Genomic DNA, 16,386 nt, shown 5'->3' on the forward strand with positions numbered 1-16,386 from the left:
AATTTGTGCTGTGTTGAAACTTCAGCAAAATCAAGAATCTGACATCAGGCTTCTTCCTTTATTCTTTTTCATGCGCCTTATGACAGACATCATTCCTCAGGGCCCAGTCTTGCCTTTCCATAAACTGTACTGTAGTCTTAAATATAAGCCAGGGCAAAGCAAGACCCTGATGTTTTTCCAAGGCAGCAAAACACCTGCAACGATTGCTCCCTGAGGTGTGAGCTGACCCATTCATCATGAAGGGTGTTGACTCTACACATAAAAATGACAGCTTAAATGGTATCTAATGATATTAGCTATTTCCCAGCTGATCATTTTAGCAGATTCATTCAGCCATGTGCAAGTTGGCATAGCTTGGGGCGAAAGGCCACACCTGGCCATTCAGAAACAGCCCCCTTGGTAGCTGAGTGCAGGTGAAATCAGGGATCATTTGTTGAAGAGCTTCTCATTTCATGTCAGCTGTCGGGAGGGCTCCAGGACCCCACTCTGCTGACCCCAAGGCTAATACACAGATACAGTGTGTGCAAGTTCCTCCTAATGGTTTTTGGCTTGCAATCCTCTCCTCAGCATCTGTCTTGCTTACATTTGAGGTCAGTATTTTTTCCTAATTTATAGACTAAATAAATGAATCCATGACTTCTCAACAGACACCCCGCCATGCCCTGCTGAACACCAAGATTATTTCTAGCTGAGTGAATTAAACAGCCTGGAAACCCCAAAAGAGCACCTAGACGCCAGAGCCTGAACGTTGGTCCTCCAGAAATATCAGCCAATGCTTGAGGTAAAAGACGTGACGTTCCATACCAGGGTGCTAAGGACTCTGCTCTCAGGGATGACTCTCTCTGAATCAAACTCCTAATCAATCAGTCAATCAATCATATGTCAGTTAATCCCCAAAGTCAAATTTATGTAAACACCATATTCATCTCAATACTCTACTTTACGCATCTTTATAGATGCGTAACTCCCAATGGGCTCTACTGGCTCTTCTCAGTATTTCTGTCTGTATGTGCACATATACTGATAACTGTTTTAATCTCATCTGTCTGTTTTCAGCAGGACCTGTGAGTCCCAAGGTTATCCTGCTTCTAAGACCTCTCTCCATGGAAGGACCCATAAAATTTCCTGCAATAAACAACAGATCATCCTCTGCTCTCCTGGCTATGTTTCATATATCTTCTGCAAATGACCAGTCAGATGACAACTTGCTGCCCTCATAAACTTCTTAAAGTGACTTGCAGAGACATGGTGGGCTCTGCAATGTGCTTAGCTTGCCATTGATCTCCACATACATGGTATAAAAAAATAATTTTATCCATGCAATGAGAAATTGGAAGGGAGGATGCATTGTAAGCATATTTCATCAAAAGAAGTCCTCAGATGTAATTGCTCAAACTAGACAGGAAAACTAATTGAACATAATAACTGTGATAAGGCTTTCTGTACTTCATGGCAGAGGCAGCACTGTTGGCTGAGCTTAATCTGGCGTTATGGCATATGGGTTACAGGGAGAATTGTTTGCAACTCTAGCAAACAGCCTGCAGCCTGGACAGACTTAACATAAACTATGTGGCCACCAATTCAACTTCCTTGAAAGTAACAAGTGATTTTGAGAGACATAGACTATATAAGGTTGCTGTAGCCAAATATTTTCTACTTAAGTGACTACATTTTTACCTTCCTTTTTAACAGTTTTTACTCTGCTGATTGCTGTTGTGAATACAAAATTTATGGCATCTTGAGCGAGACCAGGAGATTCAGGGAGAGTAAAATAAAACGTAATTTCACATCAAAATAACTCACAGAGAAGCTGCTTCACCGACTGTGAGATTAATTGTCATATTTAATGCATTATAAACCTCTACTTGTTAATTTATATCAAGTCACCCCAAGATTTCCAGGCTGTTGCACCAGGCAGTTACTGATTCCAAGGTAGCTTATTCTAATATTTTGGTCCAGCATGGCTATAATCCATTAGAATCTTACTGCTCAATTACAAACAGATCATTAAAAAATTATTTCATCCCATGGCATTGATAATAAATCCGTTCTTCAAGACCAAGGTTTATTCTGTAATGACTGTGCTTTAGCAGGTCAGCTTCAAAACCTTGCAATTTTCTTTTGAAGAACCTTGAAACCTTTTGAAACCTTGTTTTTGTGCACCCAGACCCCTGAGACCCATCCCCAGCTCAACCACCCACGCAGATGAAGACATCCTCTTCCTCTGAATCTAAGGCTGTCCTTGTGCCACAAACCACTGGCCAAACCATTGAGAGGGTTACACTTATTTGCACACCCACTTCTTAAGAATGGTCCCTAGACATTTATTATTGTTCACTGTTAAAGACAAGAGATGGGGTGAGCTGGATCTTTGATGTGACTTGGCACAGTCCTCCTTGGAGCACAACTTTGGTCCTCCTTGTAAGTCAGTCTACCTGCCAGTAACAGGGATGAGGGGCAGGTTTGGTAACAGTGGTGTAAAATGAGAGTAATATTATTGAGGCTGTGTAAAGCCAATATCCATGACATAGGAATGAGGCCCAGAAATCTGTTGTTCTCACAAAGGGAATCAGATAACTCCTTCAGGATCATCTGGATTTACGTGCCATGCTGCACTGCTGCTGCTGCACAGTAAGCACGTTTTCCTTCAGACAACGGCGGATCACAACAGGCAAAGGAAACCTCTGTTTCAAGCAAATTTAAAGACTATCCATGCATGCTTTAGAGGAACAAAATACCCCTCCCCACGCACACAAACCAATCAAACAGCAGTGTCGTAAATGCGGAGACATCAGAGTGCAATATCCCTCTCTGACTCTCTCTGCACACCATACACACACACACAATGTTCGTCTCCGGGTCAGTGGGAAAGTTAATTAGAAGAACGGAGTTTCTTGTGATGGAAGATGCCACCCTGATATGATTCTGAGTCCTCTCTCTGCTTCTGATGAATTACAAATGACAGCGAGGGAAGTGAAGGACACTGGCAGTGACAGTTTGTCAGCCACGCTCAGTCTCGTACTTTTTTTGGGTGGGTAACTTTTTCTCCTCTCTTCATTTCACACCACTGCTATGACTTCCCTCCTCCCTTCTGCCTCCTTTCCCTTTCCCTTTCCTTTCCTTTGCCAGCGGGGGAATGGAAGGTGAAAGACAGGGCAGCCCTTTGAGCAGACCTGGTGAGCCACAAAGGAAGGGATTCAGACGAGGGTGGTGCAGGAGGCCTCTGGACAGGGCTTTCAGATGTGATAACTGTGATGCTGAGCAAACAACATCTGCAAATCCTGCTGGAGCAGGTGCAGGACTGTGTGCTGGTCGGGCTCTTGCCTCCAGACAGACAGGCAAAAAAGGAACCTAGCAGTGAAATGTTTCTTATCAAGAGATGCTTCTTCTTTCCTCCAGTCTACGCATCTCTCCATCAGTCAAGCCATCAAGCAGACTGGAACAGGGCTTACTCATTCCCAGTTCTTTAATTCTTTTTTGTATTTTCACAAGTTGTTCATCTACCGCTACAAAGTTCTTGTTTTTCTTAGGTGTGTTTTTATGAGAGACGGCTGCTATCATCCTGGTCCAGCATGGGCTGGGCAGCTACATACTCTGCACAGTATGATTTCTTCCATCACAGTATTTTTCTCCTACCAAAATATATGTCTCCTAAATACTTGTTTCTTCCCTTAAAAAAAAAAAAGTCTTTTAGTGGATTTTTCAACTTGAAACATTTTGGGGAAAACCTTTTTTTGAAGTTGTAAACACATTTCAATTAATTTCAGAAGAAGAAAATTCTGTTTTAATTTTCTTGAAAATTATTTCAAGATGGCCCAGTTTTGGAATAAACAACTTGGGGGCTGTGGAAGTTTTATCAGGGCAGCAAACACTCTGTGAGTGGTTGGAGTGTACTGCATCTCTCCCAAGTGCTTCTCCTGCACAGAAGCAGATGACACATGTGGGGAGCCAGAGTCTTGATCTTGGAGCCAGAATAGGGATTTAAGCACTTATTTCAAAGGACGGAAAATTAAACAAATAGTAATAGAAAAGAGTATATGTTCATGAATTAGATCATGACCATACCTGAGTGAAGACGATTGGTTGTTAACTCCACTTCTATTAAAGTTCATATTCTGAAAGGCTGTACAGCTGCTAAATAAAAGCTGAAGTAGATTTCTGTGCTAACTTCAAGGTCATGTCTCTGCAGCATTATGGAATATACTAAAATGCTCAATTTATGCCCTGTAGCTCACCAAAAATATAAATGTAGCTTATATTAAATAAACCTTTGCCAGGACCTCGTCCTCTCTAACTTTTTCTCCTTTGCCCTCTATATTTAATAGAAAAATATATTTCAATATTAGAAGCTTTTCTTTACTATATTTACTCTTTCCTCAGTGGAAGCCATCATTGCCCCAAGGAAAAAAAAAATAAAAATTTTATCTTTCCAAGTGAAAGATGAATCAAAGGTCTCAAGTCTCCTCTTGTCCACAAAATCCACTGACCTCAGTCCAGCTATTTATTGTCCCTAGCCTAAGAGAGCAATAATAACAGCCCTGATTTTCTTTCACTTGTGCCTAAATCTAAGTTCTTCGCCTATGAGTAGGCACGTGCCATATTGTGCACAAGTAATCTGGTTCCTTTTCCTTTACCACCAACTTAACCCAACATGGTGAGGGGAACTCTCACCATGCAAGGGCAGTAGTTTTGGATATCAGAATTCCCAATCCATGTATTCAAGGACCATCCAAAAAATCATAGTGAGGCACTGGAGCATAAATGAGGACAACAGATGTATTTTTTTGTTATTATTGCCTGCTGTTGCAGGAATTAAGGGAAAGACTCCTTTAGGGAATGCTTCCACCAGGAAGAGTGCAGCACCCTGTTAAAAATGACCATATGGCTCTCAGGCTGGAGTGGGGTTACATCTGACCAGCTTGGAGCACTCGCAGAGATTGGCCATCTTGGCTCCTGCCAGGGAAGATATAGCTTCAAAAGAGTGGGACGCCTGTTGAGTCTGTGCTTCTTTCATAGTGCGTCCTTGAAATGGAGTCCTTCCCCGCACCCCTTCCATGGGAAGAAAGAACAGAGTTTGCCCTTTGAGGTAGGCTCAGACTGGAGTCACAGGCTTGGCCACCCCTGAGGTTTGGGAGGCTGAGGATCAGCTTCAGATCTCTGAATTCAACTAGAAATACCTCGTATCTTGTGGCAGACCTCACGTTTGAACTTCTCAAGATATTAGTCCTCTACCCTGGATGGTGCTGTGGTGCAGATCCAGAAAGACCAGCCAAAGCCCCTTGCCAGAGCACTGAGCACTAGAGGACAAACCAGAACCACAGGTCCCTGCCTGGGAAGAGTGTCTGTGGGATGAAATGCCAAAATAATCATTATTTTATCACCCTTCTGTTAAGTCCTCTACTGCACAGAGACCAGCTCCCAACCCTTTATTCTGCTGCTTCCACCCAGACTGAATTTCACAGGACACGTAGGCTTTACTGCTAACAAACCAGCTCTCGCTCTTTCTGTCACATCTACAGTGCTAGTGACTTTCTTGGCTCTTGCAGACCTGACAATGCAGCAGAGAGGCCTTTGTTCACCTTCTTGCTGCATCCCTTGGGCTGACTGTTAGCACCATTTCCCATGGTTTTTGCCCTGAGCTGCTCTGCCAAATGGTTTCACATTTTGAAGTAGCAGAGGAAGCTGTTTCCTGCAAAGAGATTATGAATTGAAATATTTCCCCGAACGCCTGTTCACAGGATTTCTAATGCACTGGGCATTAGCTTAGCCCTCTGATGAATCAAAGTCATTCTGTAAAAATCGCACCTTAGTGTTGCATATATATTGTCCCTCTACAGCTTCCCTGGCATATTTATTCAGTTTACTAGTCAAAACTAGTTTCATGCTACACTAAGCCCAGCAGGGTCAACACCTAACCTATGAAAATCAAGCTGTCTCTTTTCTCTCTACTTCATACATCATCATCAACCAAAGCTGGATAATAGAAAGCAGGTTTTGATCCTGGAATGATTATTGCTGCTGCTGCTGTTGCTGCTGCTACCTGGGATATGGCAGGAAGAAAGGCAAAGAGGAGAACATGTGAGTTTGCAGTGGTTTGATCCTGCAGACCTGGGGAAAAAAAAGCAAGTGTAGTGTAGCTTGTCATGTACAGTGAGGGCACCATGTGGACAAGGCCTGTGGATGTCTGTGGTGAGGCTGCAGCTGCAGCTGTGGCTTGATATGGACATATAAAAACACACCAGCACAGAGAAGTTGGAAGAGCTGCAACCCAAGGGTTGTGGCAGTAGGACCTCTTATGTTCTGGTGAAGTCTAGATTAAAAAACATCTCATCAGTGGGCTTCCTGGTTGCAGACAAGGAAGGAAACAAATACCAGAAGCCCTGGAGGGAGGATAATTGTGTGGTATTTGTTCCAGACTTCTGCAATGAACCCAGGAAACTGCTGCCAACCAAGACCAGGGACTGATCTTTCAATGGACCATCTGGGAACAGAGATGGTGGAGGATCCCGGTATTTCAAACATATCCTTTAAAACCCCTGAGAAGGCTTCAAGAATAGCTGAAATGTTTGGTCCATGTGAATCATGGGCAAAGGCCTGTCTGCACGTAACAGGGATAGGATAAGAGAGGAAAGGAGTAAAGGAGTAATTTAGGCTGTTCCTGCTCAAGGCTGCCAGATGGTGAGCTCACCCTGTGACCAGTGGAGAAAATCAGGAGCTGTATCTGGCTATACAACTAAAAGTACATAAGCTATGCATATGTTAATTCAAACAAGTTATGCATTTTAAATTGATCAGTGTTTTCTCCTCTGTTTTTCCCTGACTCTCCCCAATTTCCTCCACTGACAGCTCTAGGTTGGTGGTGTGATTACTCCCTTAGATATGGCAGCGAGCATCAGGGCTGTGCTTTGAAAATGGCCAACAGTTCACAGCCTTTCTGGGGGACCAGGAAGCCCAAGGGGCCAGGACACCAGGTTCTGGCAGTACCTGCAGAAGTGGGCACAGCGGCAGGGGTGGGTGAGGACGCTGAGACCAGGGACACATACAGATCCCCACACGGCTGCATGCACTACTACAGTCTGCAGGTGTAACTGAGACAGTCCCTCTTTGGCTGACAAATCCAGCAAAAACAAGCTTTCCAGAATGACCAGATGCAATTCTACAGCTTGAGATAAAAAAAAAAAACAAGCGACCCCAAGCCATGGTAAGCAGGAGCTGAAACATCTCTCATCCTCTGCAGAGCAGGCACAAGGGGAGACTTGTAACACACACACATCCTTATTAAAGTTTTGAAATCATAATTAAAAGCATGTATTTCCATTGCGTGGCATACGCTGAGCTGTGGATTCAGAGCTGTGCTTGCTCCTGTCTGCTACACCTGCCCTGCTGCACAGTGCAGCTCCGCGAAGCTTCGTCTCCTGTTGTCAGTTTTACATATCACTGTGTTTAGCATGCAACCAGCGCTCCTCACCTGCCTTTCACTGGAACTCAGCATGGCCCCCCTGCTATTGATTAATTTGCACTAATTAAAACCAGCAGTGTTTCTGCAGAAAAGAAAGATGTGTAAGTGTCAATAAATTATGGGAAATTTCACAGATTAAAGATTGCCAACTTCTGCTTGAAAATAACTAAACAAATGTTAATAGCTCTTTCCAAAGAGCCCAAATTCATTAACAGGGCTGCATGAATGGGCTCCAGCACTACTCTTCGATTCAGTGTAGCTAACTTTTACAGGGATGCTCTGTCTAGGTTACAAGCTGAAAGACTTCACTTTTTTCAACATAGGTATTTCTGTTTTCAAAGATAATTTATGCATTGCTGTTTGCTCTTCCTTGCCAGCTACTCAAACCAATGGGTTGAATCAGAATTTTTTAGTGCCAACAGCATGGCAACCCTACAAAAATCCCAAGCAAATAAACACAGGAATTGTGACAAGTCACCAAGCCAGCAGTGCTTGTTAGCAGCTGCTGGTAATAAACCTGCTGGAAAGCAGGTGCAATGAAGGAAACTTTGTAAATCTGCAACAAACAGCTGGGAACAAGCCTAGTTTTTAAGGGATGAAACTGGATTCAGGGACCTGATATAGTGGTAATTCAGAGCAAGGTCAGATTTCTATTGCCCCACAGCTGAGGGCACAGACTGAGTGAGCAGGGAGCAGCCCACCCATGGGCACGGTTGCACTGCGAAGACTTTCTCACACTTCCCTTTCCCTGCTGCGGTCTCTGTCCTGACCTCACTGCTCCCAGTTTTCAATACAGCACCTCTCCTTGGTGCCAGGGAAGCCAGCAGATTGCAAGGGCAGCTTCAGGAGACGTTGGTTATCCGGAGGAGCCTCCCAGCCTCCTTGGCTCACCATGGACTGAGGATTATCCTCAGGGCTTACAGAGGTGTGGTGGCTAAAACCCAAATGCACCAAAATTTAGCAACTTGCTGGCAATTGAGGATGCAGACAGCATCAGCAACGGGCTATTCAGCAGGGACAGCACACTTAACTGATTTTCAAGTGGGAGGAGTGAATTCCCGCGGAAAGAGAAGCATTATAAGGCCTGACGCGACGCCAGCGAGGCTGAGGATGTGGGGGCTTGGCAGCGAGAGACGTGCGTGTCATTCGTTACAGGGTTAGGTATAATGATGCCCTCTTGCCCTTGATCTTTGCAGCTGCGCGAGGGAGCAGAGGGGAGGAAGAGCTTAAATGTCAGCTCTGCGCTGAGGCGAGTGAATTCCCCAGCGTTAGCGGTGGCTGGCCAGGATGAGGTCCCGTCCTGGTGGGAGCATCTCATCAGACGTGCTGAGAGCGGCAATGACAAATCAGGAAGCTCCTGCCGTTGGCTTGGTGGGATTAATTAACTCCCGCGTTGTCGCTGCTGCCAATTAACTCCGTGGCTGCAGGCTGGGCCCTGCTGGGTTTTGGTGGGGAAGGACCGACGGGGCGGCAAAGGCTGGTGTGTGGGAGCTGCGTGGCAGCACAGGGACAGGAGCAGAGCCGGGGCTCGGCTGCACACATAGGAAGCAAAACGCAACTGGAAGTAGATGAAAATGTGATACAAACATAATCGTGCAAAGTCAAGCAGTTGGGTGCTACGTAAGTAAGGATTTCTACTGCAGAGCTAGGGAGGGAAAGGGGGACCCCTGTCCTTTGGAAAGCTTTCTGTTGGAAAACTCAGATTTATTAGTCAGTCACATCAGAAGAAATCTCATCAGCACAAGTGTTTCCACAAGAAACAGGGAAGTACTGATGCCATCGTACAAGGCAGTAGCAATACTGTGTATGGGATATTTTGTACAGGTTTTGGTTACTCACAGTCAAGATAAAATAGTTTAAACTGAGAAAGGCACCAAGAAGAGATGACTGTTGGGAAGATGCTGTTAGCCTGGTGTGACGGGTTTTAGCCTTTGATCTGTGGACTCCTGGGATCAGAAAGTCTCTAGACCTTAAAATTGTCCCCCGAAGCATTGTTTGATTCCACAACTGGGTTGCCACATGGACCAGGGACAGAGATAGGACTGACTTCTCCATAGGTAGTGCACAGTATCAGACTGAGGGTATGTTTTGCTCTGTGGCTCACACTGTATTTCACTCCTAGTGAGGAATGTACGTTTGGTCTGATACATACCTTAGGCTGTAACAAATTAATCTCAAAAAGTCTATCTCTATCACTGTCATCCATAATGACCAGTATCTCAAGATGTAAAGGAGTTTATAAAATCAAGGTATGATTTAGCATTAGCTAACATGTGAAATTTAGCCTGTTGTTTGTTGCAGGAAAGACAAGAAAACAAGATTGACAGTTATGGAAATGTTCAAAGGGCCTTAACCTATAGAGACATCTACCAGGTATTTTGTACCACCAGCTGCCTGATCTGGCTAAAAACTCTAGAAGCTGCGCTCAAGAGTCCAGTTTATGTAAACTGTGGACTCTTTTTATAACCAATCCAGTATCAGACTGTAGGAGTGTGGACGATGCTGCACTGATACACTCAGAAATCTGGGATTAATTTCATCTTCCTATTCGGAGAACCAATCCACTTGTCATAGGTTTATTTTACAGGCTAGAAAGAATAATAGGCATTTTAAAGTGCAGTTCATCTCATCCTAATACGGACATTAGGATGAGTGCCTGTGTCTCTCCTTGGCTATAATTGGAGCCTGGGCTGCCTAGCTCAAATGGAAATGTCTGCCTTGTAGAAATGAGATGAATCCAAACCCTTGCAAACAGAAACCAAGGGCCATATTTTTCCTTTCCTCCTCAAGAGAGACAATCCTTTTAGGATGTTCCTATTCTGAATTGCTCAGCATTTTTGTACATGGGTGCCTATGTATTTCTCTGTGGTGTTTCAGAACTTTCTTTCCAAGCGCATGAGTGTTGTTCCTGTCTGACTGCCTGTCACGGGTACTGCACTCTTTTGTCACTCTCCCAGCTCTTGGGGAAGAAGATGTGAAGTTTGTTGCAGAGAGGGAGGAAGGCATGGCCCACGGAAGGGTAATGGTCATTCAACCCAGTAAGCAGCAGAGCTAGGCAAAGGCCCCAACTTCTGATCTTTAGACTGTGCTGTCTCTCCACGTCACGCAATGGCATGCTTGTAGCTGAGTTGGGAGAAAGAAAAAAAATCCTTGGCAAGGGAGACGTGGAGTTTAGGTTGTATTGGAAACTCACAGGAAAGAAACCACAATGTCACAGGCATTGAGTTGTGGGTGAGGCATTAAACCACAGTCATTTGAACTGAGCATGAATCTTCATGTTCAAAACAAAGCACATGTATTTCTTCCTTGGAAAACACACACTTGGGAGATTTCTCAGTTGAAGTGGATAGTTTAAGGAGACAGTGTGAACAAGGTATTTTTCACTCCCTCCCCAGGCTTCTAAGTCAAGATCTTGCCCTTTATCCCAAAGCATAAGTTATCATATTTGCCTAGACTCTGAAAGACAGCAAGGTACTAGCAGAGCAGAGACAGGAGAAACGTCATGGAAGAGCCCTGGGAACAGCTCAGGTATGAGGTAAAGGAGCAGCTTGGCCAGTCTGTACACTGGCATGTTCTGAAAAGAGTTCAGAGGCCAAACCAGAGGGTCAGAAGGTTGTATTAGAGGTGAGCAAATTGCATGGTGAGCCATTTAGGTGGATGAAGTGGCACTGAGGTGTATCCCTCAGGTGGGACACCAAGAACTGGAACTGCAGAGACTGACACTGGTCAGATGGGAAGTTCATGGGGAAGTGGCATGAACCTTGCACAGAACCTGCCATCCAACAATTAGTCCCCTGGGAGTCCTACATGTGCTTACAAAAAAATTTAGATGAAAGAGAGCGCTGTGTCGGCATAAAACCCAGCTCCATTATGCATGGGCTGTTGGTTTCCCTTTATTACCAGCTCCTCTGGATTCATATCAGGAAGTCTGGAAGCTGCACATCCCTAATGAAAAGCAGAAGATATTCATTATTAAATCTGAAATGTTCCAATGCAATTGGTTGCTAGCAGATTTCAAGGTCTGTTTGAGTGATCCCCATGCAGCAAAACCAACACAATACAATGATGAAGTGGCTCTGGCTGAGGCTGGTGATACATGTGATTGTACCAAAACTTGCATTGGATTTGCTTTTTGCTGTCTCCAAGGCTGCTGATTCACCTAAAGAGGTGATTTCTGCCCTCAGAGGCTGAGGGTGGCTTCTTAATCTGCTCTATCCTCCTGAGCTTAGCTGGAAGGTCAGTAGAAAATATCAGATATATGACTGACAGTGTTCCACATCTTTGTCATTAGCCAGGCACTAAAGTGGTAGTGGAAGGATAATAACTCCTATTATGGACTCAAGGAAAATTTGTTATTTTTTTAATCCTAGAGATGTCTGTCTTAAGGACCTGAAATGTGAGAACAGAGGTGCTACGTGCTTGGCCTTCACTTCTCCTTTCCATGCTCAGCACTATGCCACGATCAGGCTCTGCTTTTTCGTTCAGTGTTTCATGGCTGGAGACTCAAGGACCTCTTCTCTATGGGGGTCAGAGATGCCCCAGGACCATCAGACATTCTGTCCCCAGACTTCCCTACATGCCAGGAAAAGCCTTTCCTTTCATTAAGCTGTCACTTGGAAACATCTTCTCCAGATCTCTGCAACACCAGCTCTCAAACTATGCCATGAAACCCATGTTTCCTGCCAGGCTGTGGATGCTCTGCAGTAATTTCCAGGCAAGTTGGGTGCTTACAAGATATTCCACTACCATGCCTTTAAGAACAACTATATTCCTGCAGTAAAACATGCCTGAGCATCAAACCAGTCATGCTGAAAACAGACTGAGCTCAAACTCAGGGAAGATAAAATGCAAATAAAAGTGAGTATTTACAAAGTCTAACTAGACAACACAGTGGCAGGTGAAGAAAGGCAAGAAAAAGCTACTTAATCCAGTAATACAAGGATCAAATCTACAAAGTCTCTTTCTTCCTCCCTGTATTTAAGTTTCTCTCAGTGAGCACTACGGACTGTCTGGATCTGCAGCGAGGGCCTGTTGGTGCGGCTTCTCCAGAAGTGGGACTTCTTGGGAGAACATAATGACAATACAATCCAGACAAGCAAGTCTGGAGAGCACCAACAGACAGTTTCAATATCCCCCTGTGTCTGCACACTGGGAAGCTTTATTCATGAAATACCTCTTATTTTAAACTAAAACAGTGCCTATTATCTGGTCTCCAGACATCTCCAAACAATGTTTTTCAACAAAGCTGTTACCAGGAGGGCTGTACTTCTCCAGGCCTCATAGCTCTCTCTATTGCTGGAAAATTGGGGGTTGCTTTTCAAGTTGCAGACTAGAAGCAGGGGGATGTATTTCCATTTATCCCAACAGGAACATTTTAGGCCTGAGTCACATTAGTAGAAATACTCTGAGACTTCTTAAATTTTCAAGCCGCCTTCCATCTATTCATCATGAAAATTATTTTCATGGTAAACCAGGAAAGTCAGTTTGTCTTGTAAATATGCAAATGAAACCCTTGTGGGTTGAGAGAGGAGGAGCAAGGCATGAAAGACGTCTTGCCTTGGGTCTGCTGATGAGACCTGAGCAAGCACTGATGAGATGCTGAGCTGACCAGAAATTGCATGACCACATCAGGATGGCATTGAGCCAGAGCTAATAGGCCGTGCTGACAGGCTGTGTTTATTTAGCTGCTTGGGCTCCATGCCATGATATTGCAGTGAGATGGGTGCTGGTCAGCTTTGAGCATGGGCAGAATAAAACTATGTCAGTGGGGACGAATACACCTGCAGCCCCTGTCTCCTTCCCACCAGTCACTCAGTCTGGAAGGAGTGAAGAAATGTGTCTCATTTTCCTTCCCATGTTCTTAGCACTTGCCAGTAGACTTGAAAACAGTCCATCTTTCCATTTATGCTTTGCAGAACAGTTTGAACTTCACGGATGAGCAAATATGAGCACTTTCTTATAAGCAGGAATATGTCCCATCTTCCCCATCTTTTCAGCATCCAGCAAAACGCTCCAGTAGACAGTACTCAATAGTTGCAGAGCAGTATGTGAGGGTTAGAGGTTGGGCTTCCCTTGCTGCTCTTGAAACAAAGGAAACACATCCTGGTCGCCTGCATTTGAATCTCCAGGCTCGTGTTGGAAAGGGTACCTGAGATGGGCAGCTAAGACAAAGATTTAACCAGAAATCATGGTGACTAAAGCTGGTTGAGCAATGTGCAACTCCCTGCAAAAACCATCAATGGAAGTACAAAATGTGTGGGTTTTTACTAAACTCAATATTTTAAAGGAAATTCAAACCCTGAAATATCATAGCCACAAGCAGAGATATTTCACATTAATAATGTCCCTGTGGTATCTCATGCAAGTCAGACTTCAACCCCTTCAGCCTCTCACTGTCTTTGTAGGTGAGACCTCCTGCTCACACTCCTTCTCTGAGCGTTTCCTCCCTCGGAGAGGGGAGGCAATGCCCCAGGACCTCTGCCATGGTCCACCACAGAGGAGGCAGCAGATTTAGGGCATTCAGTCCATGGTGGGGAATGAGGATGAGAATTGTTATGACAAAACCCCTGTGTGGCAGCATTTCCAAATCAAAATATTTTAATAGAGACACAAACACACACACACTGGGGATTGGATTTTTTTTTTTGGCTGAAGTATTTAGGGTTGCAGTCAAAATGTTTTCATTTTTTTAATATTTGTTTTTCTGAGGAATAATTGAAGTTTTTGCTGCAAAGCAGATACTTCACACAATAAACATGTCTTTAAAAAAAAAACAGTTTAGAGGGAAAATTTTCAACCATCTGTCTGGCTGAAGGACTATTGAAGAGGGAATACCAAGGGTTTATGTAGATTTTTTGCAACTCTTCGAGACCCATTAAAAAGCAGAAGCTTTGGCACATGTGAGAAAAGGTGAAGGACACAGAAAGGAAAATGAAAAAACAGGACCAACTGAAATGCCACAGTCAAAGGAAAGTAGTTCCGAAATAACTATGAAAATTTTCAGTAGCCATTTTCTATCTTTCTAGTGTGTTTTTTCCGTATGCAGCAATGGGGTATTGCTGACTCTCCTTGAAAAGTGAAGGGGCTACGTTGCCATGTTGCTGTGGAAAAGTACTTTTCTCCATCAATAACCTCATTAAAATAAGCAGGACTATTTGGGCAGTGCGGTGCTCTTCAAAAGCAAGCATCAGCATCTACATCTAGTCCAAACAACTCAGTAGAAATTCCCCCACGCCATGAAGCTGTGAGTTGGTTCAGGTGCGCATGCGAAAGAGAGAGAATAGCAGCAACTGGTGGTTTTTCCCTGTGGCTGGCAGCCAAGGCGTTGATTATCATCACGCAAGCAAAGGATCAGCTCATCAGGGGCTTGTTTCTCTGCACAGCTAAGAAGCTTAGTGCAATAGAGGTTAGCTTGATTCCAGGCAAAACAGCCAAACTGGCTGGCAATGTGGGCTCCACCTCACCTCTCCTCCTGGGGCTCACCCCCTCTTTTAGCATAAATCCTTAGCTCCGGACCCAGAGGCGGTGGGTAAAATATTGGTGGACCCTCCTCCACCCTCTCCGTCGGGCAGCTTTATGTGGTTTAGCCCTTCCAAAAAAATAAAAAGAGGAGGGGGGAATCACTAAACATTTTCTATTTCAAAACAGATTTCATCTTCCACAGAAAGTAATACTGCCTCCAGCCATGTGTAACTTATTTTTTATCCAACGGAGTATATGGGCTTATAACTAGATCCTGATAGGAACCCGGGTTTAAAACATTATTCACAGCAGGTTATTTGATCTTTATTTGCTGAATGCACTCAGCTGAATCCCTATCTCCAAACAATATAAGAAATAAAATGCAGGGCATGCTTCATTGGCCAGCCAGCTCATCTTGATTTGCAGAGACGACTACATCCCTCTCAGCAGTTTCAGAGAGGTACCATATCCCAGGCACTAAGATGCAGTTTTTCCTTCCTCTTTCCCCACGTGAACACTTATACTGTCTTGCTTTTCTCCTTCCCCCAATTAGGAGCTTTAAGAAACACTTCAGACCAGCCCTTTCCTCTCCCTTCACCATGACTTTTGGGAAATTGTGCTTCCCAGTGCATATCTGGGGATGCTTATTCAAAACCACTTGCCATCTGTTCTTGCGCAGAAGGTCAGATGCTGATAACCTGCTCAGGAAGCCGCAGGGCTTCATGACAAGACTGGTCACCTGAGGAAAGGTGGGTTGGAGGAGGCTGTGAGACCCTGGCAAAGCTACCGCTACTTCATTTAATTAATATAACTGTTGTGACACATCTCAAGGCTGACCTTGTCTCTACCACATCAACTTTCCTGCAGCTCCTAGCTGTGCCACAGTTAAGGGTGGACATGGACATCACAGGTGACCACTGGAACTGCTTCTTTCAAGAAACACCGTGATGACTACAAACCAGATTCATTACCAAGCAGGACGGATAAGGCTTTGCTGTCCTGAAAGGGAAGCCAGAGCAGCTTGGGGAGAGAGGCTGAGCTGCATGCAAGGAGGTCAGGTTCTTCATTCCCTTTGACTTTTGATGAGATATGCCTTTGAAAATCCTCTGTCAGATATCCCGAAATAAAAGGCTCCAGCTTCCAGGCCGGAGCCCAAGCACAAAATATGCTTCAGAAACTCCAGTGTGGAGGGTCCTGCTGTGGCAGGGCTTTGGGGATGGTGAGCAAGTCCTTGGTGGACATCACTGCATCAGGATGGTGTCATTAAACCGGCCAGCATTCTGCACTGCTATTGCAGATAGAGCAGGCCAGGGAGACTTTTCACATGAATGTCAGTAGTTCTTATGTTCCCTTCCCTGGGATGCATTTCAAAGCCTATCAGCCCATCACAGCTAGCTCCACCTGCTTCCCTTTCAAGACATGTCAGGAGGCCATCTCGCTGCCAGGCAATGCATAGGTTATGTTCA

The sequence above is a fragment of the Buteo buteo genome, chromosome 21 (assembly GCF_964188355.1).
Source record: "Buteo buteo chromosome 21, bButBut1.hap1.1, whole genome shotgun sequence".
NCBI classification, from domain to species: domain Eukaryota; kingdom Metazoa; phylum Chordata; class Aves; order Accipitriformes; family Accipitridae; genus Buteo; species Buteo buteo.